Genomic DNA, 13,911 nt, shown 5'->3' with positions numbered 1-13,911 from the left:
GGCAGGGAAGGGAACATATTTAACTTTAGTAGATGTTGCTGTTGGCTTTCTTCTTCTGGGATTGCTAAAAAATTACTTCCTATCCTGTTGTATCTTTTTTCCATCTTTAGTCCTCCAAAGACATCCCTGCGCACTCTGTACGCAATATTTCTCCACCCATTTTTATCCTTGTATTCATCTTTATTATATATTATATACATGAATGGATAAAAAATACTATAAAGTACTTAATGGTTAGCAGATAAAAAGTGCTTAGTAAAGGTTAGATATCATTATAATTGTTCTAATTAATATTTTAAAATAACGTTTAGTAGAAATATCTTAGAAATAACTCTAATAGAAATATTAGAGAAGTAACTATAGCTTATTAACTATGAAGTAAAAGCAACATTTTATAAAATAGAGATTAGTTAACAGTGTCAGGAAAATGCATTTATTTACTTCTAATTTTTTAATTTTTAAAGGTTTTATTTATTTACTTGAGAGAGAGAGAGAGAAAGCAAGAGAGAGCATGAGCAGGGGGGTGGGAAAGGGAGAAACAGACTTCCCAGTGAGCAGGGAGCCTGACATGGGGCTTGATCCCAGGACTCTGGGATCATGACCTGAGCCAAAGGCAGAGGCTTAACTGACTGAGCCACCCAGGCACCCTGGAAAAATGCATTTAAACACTAAGTCCCCCGTCCCCCCAAAAAAGGGAAAATAAAAAATAAATAAAACACTAAGACTCCATATTAAATTACATTTATAATCTGTTTCCTATTTATAAAACCTTTTTATAATCATATTCTTGTTCTCATTAATAAATATTTATGCATGATTATCAAAATAGATAAGTATACTAGATCAGTTGGATTTTTAGAAATCTTATTATCTCTTCAATCCCCCACTGATTTATTTTAAAGAGATCAAGCTGTGGTTCATTCAGCTATCCAAGGCTGGGTGGGTGTGCAGAGTTCACCTAACACATATTGACTTCTCCCCCAAATCAGTGGCCCCCTGGCATGGGAGCTGAACTGTGTTCTCTTTGTCTAAGGAGATATGGAAATAGAGTGACACCAGTCCTCTGCTAAGGGAAGAAAAGTCACTAAAGATGAATTTAAAAAACCTTTATAAAAGGAAGTGCTTCACTGAAACAAAATAGAGGTTTTGGACTCCAGCTATAGAATATAAACACTGCTTCCCCCTCACCCCTTCCTTGTGATTAATGACAGAGAAACAATATCAAAATAGAACTTCACATAATAGGGAATAAGTATCATCCATAGACACTCTAAGTCACAGTCACCAGCAAAAGAATATTGAATTGTTAAACATTACAATGTACTTGCATCACCAAGAAGTAGTTCACCCTGTGAATACAATGTACTCCTATTAGACACAGATTTCATAAAACTGCCTTAAAAAAGTATGGATGCCTGTTTGTCTTGCCTGTGGTCAAGACATTGAAAATGCCCTTGTTTATCTTTTTGATTCAGTATGTTCATAAACATTTTATGTCCAGTCAGTTTTTCAAGTTTTAACTCAGATAAAATAATGATGTTATAACAGTATCTGAAGAACAACCCCAAACTAGGTTCAAAGTGTGAAAAGAGTGTTATAACTATAATTATTGTAAGTCCATAATTATGTTTAAATTTTCCATTGAATACATTTCTTCTATTATATCTTCCTCTGTCTGATTTCTCCCCACAAGATTTCACATATATCATTATCATTCTGAGAGACACAACCACCACCATATCTGATTTCTTCATTAGCTAACCAACAAGAAAGTGAACACTATGTCCTATACTATATTAAATATTGAAGGTACAAATTATAGAAGAAGTTAAGATGCTAGGATACTGCATTCAAATAGCTTCTAATCTTATTAGAATAAGCAAAGCATATGAAAATTACCAGGACAGTGTATAATCAAATACCAGACCCTGGGGTGCCATGTAGAATTGCAGAATTGTGTGAATGTTCCATATAAAGAAATCTTTGCATGATGTGTAAACTTAAAACACAGCTCTTATGGATGCCACTTTCTGGCACTATACATTTGATGTCTTCATAAATCCTAAATTCACTCTGTCCCCTTTCCAGATTTTATCATCTGTCCCAGGGCCCCTTGCTGAAGATGAAGAAGCCCAGGAGAGAACACCAGGAAACCTTCAAGGTCAGTACATTTATTTGGAGAGTGGCCTATAGAAAACATGCCCTGAACCTATGTTGTGCCAGGTACTATGCTAAGTTTATATATATATATATAATGTATAAAATATACCTCATTTTATTCTTACTATCATCATATAAGGTAGACTGCTATTTTTATGACTTTTTAATAGATGAGAAATAATTTTCATAATTTGCTTTAATCACACAGTAAATATCTGAGATGGTCTGACACCAAGCCCACCCTGTGTCTTCGCAGAAAGAACCCCACTCAGATTGCTGAGTGGGGTTGAGGGATGGAACGGAAACTAAGAGGCTGGTTGAGTATACTAATGTACTATAAGATGGACATTAAAAGATCAAGAGAAGAGTCAAGAGGCCTGCTTTGCAAATGTCTTAACGTGCAAAAAGGAGTGGTGTTAGTTTCTAATCTCTGACAGGGAAAGTCATTTTATAGATGGAGGTTGTTTTCTACAGGAAATGGTAAGCATATTGTTATAAACAATTAAATTTTAAGTTTATAAATTCTGGGTTGCTGAACACTGGACTCAACTGATACAAACTGGAGAACAAAACTGAGAAAAAACTTCCTTCTCTACAATTTTGTTTTCCTTTTCTTTCTACTTCTTTTTACCCCTAATGCTTGCTCTTTGCTATGGGTTGTGGCTAGCAAATCAATGTAGGTCTATATTTTAAGGTTCTGGGAACATTACCTTTAATTACAAAATAATATTGCACAGTGAAGTTGGTATCTTGAGTTCTAACTGCTATAATGGCTTAGCAATGCTTGTGATTTCTAAATTTTATGATGTAGGATTGGTATTTAGATATCTTATTGGCTTTATTGACCATGTGGATCTCTCGAACTGCTGGATGCATTAACAATTTGGTGGCAGAGTACAGCCTTGGAAGTGCAGAAGGAACTCCACCTCTTTTAGTGACGGATGATCCAGGTTGCTGCTGCAGATAAAACCCATCTGGCTGGGTATATACAATAGAAATAAGAAGTAAGGGAGAAATGGCACTTTTCTAACTTCCACTTTTCTTAGGAAAAATTAAGGGAGACATTTCAAACCGGGGATTTTATCTTTTCTGTGGGAATAAGAAATTACTTGTAGAAGGTTGTCTATTGTTACCTTTTAGAGGGCAGTAACATACAGCTGCTATATTTACATGACTGGTATAATGGCATTTTCAAGCTAATGTTACCTGGTATACACTGGAAAATCTTGCTTTGCCACCTAGTTGGTTAACAGAAAATTTCTAAGTGAGATTCAGGATGGCTTTTTGATGCTTAACATAAGCTTAGTGTACTGTCCTGAACTATTTCAAAAACTCAAAGGGATCTTGAGAAGATAAAGTTCTTAATTCATTGGTCTAAGGAGGAATTGTAGGGGAAAGGACTGGAGAAGTTGTAGATAGGACTTCTCTGATAATCTGTGGTCACCAACTCCAGATGGGATTCTCACAGTCTTGGTTGATTATGAGCTTTGGTATTAATGCTCTATAATAAAAGGTACATTAAAAAATCAAGGGTATGGTGCTATGTATAAGAAGTTCAAGGTTCTTCTCTACTCCCTGCTTTGACTATCTAGCTCCACCTTCATCCCCGGGGAGAAGTTTTTTGATCCAAGATTTCCTGGTTCGAGATATTATAATGGGCTACAGTTCAAAGAGAAGATATTTCAAAAGCATTACAGTTGAGGGTGGTATCTCTTTTTTTAAATGCTTTCTTCTCACACATAGCTAAGGGAGACATTTCAGAAGACACCTGAAAAAGGTTTAAGGCGGGGAACCTAGGCCAGTTCCACCATTGGCATTAGGCCAAATTTATTTTTTCTTCACACTTTTTAGACAGGTACATATGTGTTGGCCTTATTTTGAACTGAAGTTTGAAACTGGGTTTGGGAGGATGTCAGCCGAACAGATCTTTCAGCCTCCTTTGGCTTTGGCTGATTTAGACTTCCCTAGTATAGGGATCGTCTTCATTGTCTCTGGCTAGGCCACTAGAGAGTTATAGAAGATTCAGGGGAAAAGTCCACTCATAGAAAAATGGTAATTTTGCTTCTTCTGGGTATACTTTTCTATCCGGAACCCTATGGAGAGGAATGGTGAGTCCTGGGTTATTTTTACATCTTGATTATGGAGTCATTTTAAATCCACTTGAATATATCCCACCCTGATGTTCTTGTACTTAATTCCTAGCTACCACCAGGTGTTTACATGTTACATAGCTAAAATATTGGTTTTGTTTACCCTGGATGGTCTTATCCTATTATCTCAAATTCAGTCCAAGCCCCAGTTTGTTATGATTAATCTGGTAAAATAAAATAGGGCAAATTCTCAGGACTTTTTACCCCTGAATACTTGTGCTTTCACAATGGCCCTCTGATTTAAGACTTGATTTGTGGACTTTTGAGTCAGATGGGTTATTTGATGGTGTTAAAGGAGCCGTGCTGTGTTAAACTACTCATATGATTCCAAGTGACCTTATAAAATTATAATCACTGTAGTGTATATGCATATCAAATATCCATTACCCCTGACCCTTTCGACATGGGTTGAAACTATGGCTCCATGAAGAGCCAGACTTCAACTATTTTAAGTCTCTAAATTAGATGTGGATTCTGTAGCAAGTCCAGATTTTCTCCTCTCTGCCTATGCTAGTCTTTGCCTACACACATATTCGTGATACCAAGAGAACACCTTTCATGCATGAGGCATCAACAATGTGAAGATTCTTTTGAGATGACTTAATGTAGCTGATAAAAGTTTTGTTATCCAACCAAAACTTACAATTACAGAAATTAATTGCCTGCTTTATGGAGAGGACATGTCATGTATTCATTATATTCTTTTTAGTGATTGCCAAAAAATCAATTTGAGCTTTCAGTTTCATTAGGTATATATTTTTAAATGTTCTAAAATAGATAATCACTCTATTCCTGAACAAATTTCAGTCATTACAGGGGGGACGAAAAGGATGTTTCCATTTCCCCTAATAATCTATATCAATATATTTTAGAAGTTTACTATTTATTTTCGGAACCACATGTACTTTCAATAAATATAAGTGTAAGCTTCTAAATGGTAGAAATATTATTTATGATTATTAAACTTAATTGATAGAATCAAAATAAATTGGATTTTTGGAGTGCAGTCTCCATTTCATAACTTTGGGGAATTTGGTAAATCGCTTCACCTCTCTGAATTTTACTTCTCTCATTTATAAAAATGGAATTGATGTAAGTCTTAACTTACAGAAATACTGGGACAATTATACTTGGAACACCTAGTACAGAAATAATAATAATAATAAAATGAACAGTAGTTTATTCCCTATCTTTGTTATTTTATGTTTAATATTTAATAATATTAACACTCACCATATCATTATGTTTGAGACCAACAACATTCTTTAGCTGTTGATATCAAAGATGTTATTTTTGTTGTATAATCTATAAATGGAAAAACTGAGGCAGTATGTATAATTGTTAAGAATGTGGACCCTGGAGTCAGATTGCCAGACTTTGGAGCCCCCTCCCTATCCCCACACACAAGCTGTGTGACTTTAGAAAAGTTACTTAAATTCTATGTGCTTTGCTTTGCTTTTCTGCAAAATTGGGACAATGAAAATACCTATATCATAAAAATATTGTATATAAAACTTAAAGACTGATCTTAGAGGATTGTTTATAATCATACAGTTAATAACTGGAAAAAGGATTTCCGCCCAAGATTTCTAATTTTAAATTCAAATCCCCACCCCCACTCTGACTCTCTACTACCCTTGGAATTTTATGTAAATGGAAGTATAGTAAAAATTTATAATATTGATACATAATTTCATAAAACAGAACATACAGTAACTCTATTTTCCTTGCCAGAGTGAGTTGATAATAAACAAAGCTGTGCAATTCATACCAGAGGCTCCAGTCTGAGTAAAGATCATTGATTCTCATAAATTTGTTGCCTCCGAAGTCACTGACATTGACTGAATGTCCGCAAACCTCTGCCTGACTAATTTGTTAGACTGTTGCTGTAGACCCAGGATCATTGACTCCATAAATCTCCAGCTGGAATCTACTCTATTGGCACTCTAGGTCCCCAAAGGGTCCTTACCCAGTGTGAAGGCAAATGCAGCCAATAGTAAAATAAATAGTAAAATAAATACATTATTAATAGTGCATCTCTTTGGCTGAGAATGAAGTCAAGAAGGATTGTCACAAGCAATAAATATAAAGGGTTCACTTTTTGAAGTTGCTTTTCTGCTTTTATTCTAACACCAGTTCTGCCAAAAAGTCTGTAGGACTGATAGCAAGATATAGAATTTACAGACAAAGGCAATGAAATAATTTAAAATTTGATTCAAGTCTCAGATTTGTTTTCATCTGTAAAATTTATGAGGTAAAAGGGAAGTGTTTTTCCCATTTTTTGAAAATACTTTTACTCGTGCGTTGTTCATTTAAAATCACATTTCCCGAGGATGCCAGAGAAGATCTCTTCTTTAAAAGATTTTAAAACACTGCTGATTCTTCCTGGATGTTTTTTAAACTCAGTCAAGGAATATACAAAATAAAACCCTCCAATTTCAAATACCTTGAATAATGGCAGGAAATAACTTGTCAGAGTGATAAAAACTTTCATCCATTACTTAACCCAGGGAAAGTGGAAAGCTATATTCCTGAAAGTATATTGAAACAGACTAGAAAAAGAAAAAAAGAAAAAAAAGAAACACTCTTCCAGAGACCAAGTAGCACTTGAAACCAACCTAGATGATGTTCCGTGAGCGTCACAAGATTTGACATGTGACCAAAATAGATGTGTGTGACTGTGAATGCACACCCATGTCTGAGTATTGCTGTAAGAGACAGAAGTATCATCAAGGAAAATGTGCTCTAAATGTGGAAGAATTTCATAGTGGGGGAAAAAAATTACCACTAAGGAGAATTTGGATTAAGAATTCCTCATATCAGCGGAGGTCCTATGATACATGTCTTTCTCTGATTGACTTATTTCACTCAGCATAACACCCTCCAGTTCCATCCATGTCGTTGCAAATGGTATGATTTCATTCCTTTTGATGGATGCATAATATTCCATTGTGTGTGTGTGTGTGTGTGTGTGTGTGTGTGTGTGTGTGTGTGTGTGTGTGTGTGTGTATACCACATCTTCTTTATCCATTAGTCTGTCAATGGACATCTTGGCTCTTTCCACAGTTTGGCTATTGTGGACATTGCTGCTATAAACATCGGGGTGCACATACCCCTTTGGACCCTTACATTTGTATCTTTGGGGTAAATACCCAGTAGTGCAATTGCTGGATCTTATGGTAGCTCTGTACCTCTGAAACAAATAATACGTTATAAGTTTAAAAAAAAGAAGAAGAAGAAGATAGCAGGAAGGGAAAAATGAAGGGGGGGAATCGGAGGGGGAGATGAACCATGAGAGACTATGGACTCTGAGAAACAAACTGAGGGTTCTAGAGGGCAGGGGGTGGGAGGAGGGGTTAGCCTGGTGATGGGTATTAAAGAGGGCACGTTCTGCATGGAGCACTGGTTGTTATATGCAAACAATGAATCATGGAACACTACATCAAAAACTAATGATGTAATGTATGGTGATTAACAAAACATAATAAAAAATATTTTAAAAAAAAGAGAATTTGGAATAAGTTTTATGGACTCCTGAAAAAATAATCCAGCCAAAATTCATTTAAAATATCTTTGAGGAACTTTTTTTTCCTACTTATGTCCCATAAATGGTTTTCATCTAAATGGAGGAGTTACAGAATATAAGGTTTTCTAGGGTCTAAGATTCATAGATTTGAAATAGTGCCAGTTCTTTCATTCCACCCTCTATAGTATCTCTGCAAGGTAGTGATTCAGCTTCTGCCTGAAACTATGAAAACAATAGCTACCATTTGCTAAGTGTTTATTTGTGCTGGTACTGTGTTAAGTACATCACAATTATCCCACTTAATCTTCATAATAACCCTATGAAGAAGTCATTATCATCACTTTTATTTATATAACTGAGGTTTAGAGCATTTACTAATGTGTTCAGGGACAAACAACCAATAAGAGGTGTTTCAACAGATGAACTCAGGTCCCTGTGCTTCCAAAGCATGTGCTTTTAATACCTACAATATGCTGCTTAAGTTTAGTGGATGGACAGCTTTAGTTCTTAGAAAAGTTTCCTTATATTGTATAGAAATATGCATTCCTCTAAATTTCAGAATAAATTCAGTACTTCTTATCTGCCTTTCGAATAAGAGAATACAGCAGATTTTTTTTTAGTATTTTTTTAAAGGTAAATATTCCAGATACAAACTCTCCTTTGAAGAAAAAAAAAGACGATAGAGTCATGAGGAGATAGAGCAAGCTTCATGGAATCTCTCCATTTCATCAAATCACCACATCACATGGGATTAAGGGATCACCTCCAGAAGTCTCCAGTGAAATCATAAACTACTTACAGTCAGTAAAATAATTGTAGATCAGCCTTGATTTGTTTATATATTAGTTGTTACCTAATATATATATTAGTTGTTACCTAATATATATATTAGTTGTTACCTTATAAAGAAGAGAACTAGGGAATGTTATATAAAGTAAGTATGTTCTGATGGATCTACACAGGAACTGATATTGGAAACAGGCTACTACCAGGTATAGATTAAGTATAAAATGTCTAATTGCTTGATGGCACCCTTAACCAGCCTTCTCATCAAATTCTTGCCTTCCAGGAGCTATAATAACATACATTCTTCTAGTAGTATTTTATTTCTGTGGGGTTACCATTGACTCTTTTACCAGGATTGTCTATTGAATTATAAATATCCCTAAAACTCTGTGAATTAACAGATTCCATTATTTCCTATCAATAAGCACTAAGATGAAAAAAAAGTTATTGACAAGAGCAGTGGTTCTCCAACTTCAAGGTGCATCAGAATCATCCGAAGGGCTGCACAACACTCCTGGAGGTCCTGATTCAATAAGACTGCAGTGGGGTCTAAAAATTTACATTTCTAATAAGTTCCCAGATGCTGCTGATGTTGCTGCCTCTAGGACTACACTTTGAGAGCTACTGGATTAGGGAAAGGTATAGAAAGGGAAATGGGGAAGGGTTAAAGAAGAGTGTTCCAGAGCTAACTTAGCATATACAATATTAATGTTTTAAAATTCAGTGATCCTATTATAAGCCTATCTGCAATAAGAAAAATCAAGCATGCAAATTCAAAGTGATGTACACCATTGCTAAATACTGGTGAGGTAGGATGAGTCATCTTACTTTCAGCATTGTATTTTAGATATGAACAAAATCTTTCAAATTTGAGGTTCAAATAAGAACCCTCTGAAGAGCTTGTGAAAAATAAAGATTCCTATACCCAATTCTGGACTCAGGGCCGGACAATCTACATTTCAACAAATTCTCCTGGTCACTCAAATATAAGGTGTATGAGGCTGCTATGCTCAGGAATCAAGGCAAACAGGATCAGGTGCTAGGGAAGCCCTCAGGGAAGCAGTGGAGAGGTGTGTGAGCACAAGGGCAAGCTGGGGTGCCTGAGGGAAGCAGAGGTAGACTGGGAAAGGGGGATACATGTTTGTTATTCAACAAGTTGGTGCAAAACAGATGCTGAATGTGGAAGCAAGAAACAATTTCACTATACTTGTCAAAACACCCTACCCAACTTACATAGAAGCATCCTATATTTATAGAGAACGTGAACAGAGAACACCCATGTTTAATTCTCATTTGGCAGAAACCAACTCTGCTATGATACAGTTGCCCTCTAAGGAGCCACCTGGAAGAATAATTTCCAAGCAATTTGAGTGTCATCCCATAGGGACCTATAATCTTTGTCTCCTACAGGACAAGAGAAAAACCCAATAAGAGGGGGAAGAGACAAAATAAGGCTTGCTTAGCTTTAGTTTTAAGTTTTCATTTAGCCCAAGCATGTAATTGTATTCTTATTCCTAATTAAGAAAATTAATCACATCAATTTCTCATCTTTCTTTATTCTGTTTATCTGCTCTTATGTATGGGGGCTTAGTAATGAAAGCCATTATTACCATCAGAATATTGTGAAATTCCCTTTCTATCCCATTATTTTCCTAAATATGTCATTAAAATAAAATCACTTTTTAAAAAAGTAAGGAAATAATAAAAATTCCATTAGATTTATTTTGCTGAGTACCCTGGGATTTTTAAAGACATAAAAATGAAAACTATATTTTTATAAGCACTGAGGGTAGACTTTGAAACCCTGTTATAAGTCATCTATCTATATATAGCATCATTAGATTGGAGTGGAAGTCAAATCAGTTCTGATATGAATGCATATTCTACTCTAACTCCAGGAAAAAATGATGTATCTCTGCAAATCATTTTCTGTGTACTTTCTATTTTAAGAAAATATGTCCTAAAGTACAAGAATTAATTTTACAAACTCCTGTAGACTGTCTCAATGAATAAAACCAAAAAGCTTAGAAGGCTTTTAAGGTATCTCATGATTGCCCTCATTTTCCCCCATTTCACTCTTTTTATCTTATATAACTCTAGAGTCCCTTCAACTCCTCCCCTTCCACCCTGCTCCTCTGTAATTTGACAGAGAGAGAGAGAGAGAGAGAGAGAAAGAGAACAAGCAGGGGGAGCAGCCGAGGGAGAGGGAGAAGCAGGCTGTCCGCCGAGCAGGGAGCCCAATGCGGGGCTCCATGCGGGGCTTGATCCCAGGATCTCAGGTTCATGACCTGAGCCGAAGGCAGACGCTTAACCGACTGAGCCACCCAGGCGTCCCCGGGGTCTGTGATTTTTAAATAGGCAAGAGTTTCCTTTCCTGATACCCCCAAAATACCAATAGGGTAAAAATCTAAATAATTTCAAATTAAATTAACAAAAAGTCTTTGCAATAGGGTTTTATAAGTCTACAGCCTGAGTCTTAGAATGATTTCTTTAATGATTAAAATGGCAACATAGGGGAATGCAATAAAAAATTGAGAATGACTGAATAGATATAGAACAGAGAAGAAAATATATGGTGGATATGATTTTCATTTCCTTTTCTATGTAAAAAGAAATTCAATATGCCATACATACTAGAATAATGAGCATATATTATAAATAACTGAATCACCTTGAGTTCCATTTATTAGGATTTTTCTTAGAAATGATTTTTTTCCATTATGTATATTATAAGCTTTCAGAAAGCTCTATCAAGGTCAGGTTTCTGCTCACAAAGCATACTGTAGGTAGACACATAGGATAGAAAGCAAAATGTAGTCAAATATACTCTGGAACTGGGAATTAGAGAACAAAGATTATTGAAAAAATAAGACACATACTTTTCTTTCCCTAAGAGAATAATATGGCAATGAAGCAGACTTTTGTTTGTGTGATGGAACTAAATTGTTAAATTTATGGAAATTTTAGAACAAATAAATATTTAAATCAATTCAATTTCTTTAGAATAAATTTTCCTTTGATTGTTCTTAGGCTAGAATTAGCCTAAAAGCGTATTTACTTTGTTTTTCTGATTTCCGGGATTTAATATCTTAACTGGATGAGATTGACAGAGTTTTTGATATAAGAAGTATTCCTATAATTAATTGGGAAACTATGTTACTGGTTAACTCACACTAGGCCAGGACACTTGGATTCAACTTCTAGCCCAGTCACCATCTTGTTCTGTGCCTTTCAGTGACTTACCTAAACTTTTTCTGCTCATTTTACTCACCTATACAATTAAGAGGATTGAACTTGATTGTCTATATGTTCCCCTCTAGTTATAATTTTATGGTTATAAAGACAGTATTTAATATCTGGTATGCCTAGTCCACACTCTCTCTTCCTTGCTTAGGTGACCCTGAAAATCATGTTTGAGATGAATGAACCACAGGGTAAAAGTAGGCTAGATCCCTGTGTTGTCTGATAGAGAAATAAGATTTTACTGTGCTAGTTCACTGAAATTTCAGGATATATATGTTAACACAACAGAGCTAAGACTATTCTGACTAATAAAAATCTATACCATAGTATGGCCTGAATTACGTCCCCCCACTTTCACCAAATTCACTTGTTTAAGTCCTAACACCCAGTATGACTGGATTTGGAAATAGAGTTTTAGAAGATAATTAAAGATAAGTGAGGTTATAAAGGTAAAGTCCTAATCAGTTTGGTAGCCTTATAAAAAGAGGAAGAGGGAGAGCAGGCACTGAGGAAAGGCCATGTGAGGACACAGCAAGAAGGTGACCATCTATAAGCCAGGAAGAGAGCTCTCACTAGAACCAAACCATGGTGGCACCCGGATCTCAAACTTCCAGCCTCCGGAACTGTAAGAAAATAAAGTTCCATTGTTTAATCCACCCAGCAATGGATTTTGTTATGACAGTCTAAGCTAATATATGCCCATATAGTTGTTTTAACAACTGAATTTAATAATGTGTATGAACACCTAAATGGTAGCATATACTTACCGAAGACTAATTCCCTTATTCTCTTTTTTTACATAAATTTCATTTGAAAATGGTCATTATAAGAAATTTGTTAAGAGAAATAAATACTCCCCTTTTGCCCATCTTCTTTCTTTATAATTAAAATATGATCAAGTCTCTAAATAAACTTGAATATAAATTTGGTACTAAAATTAGATAGCTATCTTTCATTATTTAAGTAAAAATACCATTTTTTATATTTTACTGTCAAAATTTTAAACAAGTTATTTTATTTAGTAGTTAAAACAGACTATCTTGAGAAAAATTTTGATACATTTTATTATTCAGTATACAGAGTCCTGCTAAAATTTAATCCTGTAAAATGTGAATTCCATTTTGACTATTTCAGGTTTGTAGTTAACTGATGCTCTTTTGGTAAAAGAAATATATATATTCAGCAGTTTTGCTCCCATGTCATTTGAAAATGTAACGAGAAGACACATATTAACTATATTTTTACAAATATAGAGATTATGTATAATAACGAATTATTTTATGAAAAATGTGTACTGTGAATTTAATAATGCAATTAATCTGAACAGATGATTTTTGGCTAATACACATGGAGAATACACTATAAATTTTAGAATGTCTTCTGACTGTCAAAAATTCACGTTTTTGTATATCTTTTACATGTCTTCGCTCTTAAATTTAATGCTTCATGAATTTTGCCATTTTGTGAAAACGTATCTCCATACATCCCATCAATTCACTGGAATTATTTATTCTAATCAGATTGCTTTTATTACAAACATAAGTATGAGTTTTAAACGTTCAGACGCACAGTCTACTTTCTAGATCAATATTCTGCTTTTACTACCTGCCCTTGTTCAGTGTTCATTTAGCCTTTATTTATTTTTCTATACTTATATTTATTTATTTTTGTTTATAAACAAAAATTATGGAGAATTTTCACTCCTGTGGAGATACCAGATTCTCCTCATACCCTCTTTAAACTTTTTTATCAATTATTTGTCCTTTTTTTAAAGAGAGATTATGTCAAATATAAATTCCTTGAACAATAGAACCATATTTTTAAAATCTTCACCAACTGCCCTGTATAAACCCTCTTGTGATCTATGTTCTTCAGCTTTTGTTTAGGATTGTCCTTTGCTGGATGTGGTTTGAGGCCAAGACTATTAAATGGCCTAAAATTGAATTGAACTGAATTGAATTAAATTGAGACAATTATTTACTGAAGACCGGTGAGTATAAGAACAGACCAGAGGAAATTTGGGGCTTTGATTCAGGTTAGACACTA

Source organism: Zalophus californianus, chromosome 7 (genome assembly GCF_009762305.2).
Source record: "Zalophus californianus isolate mZalCal1 chromosome 7, mZalCal1.pri.v2, whole genome shotgun sequence".
Taxonomy (NCBI): domain Eukaryota; kingdom Metazoa; phylum Chordata; class Mammalia; order Carnivora; family Otariidae; genus Zalophus; species Zalophus californianus.
The sequence above is the reverse complement of the archived record's forward strand: the minus strand, read 5'-3'. Positions refer to the sequence as shown.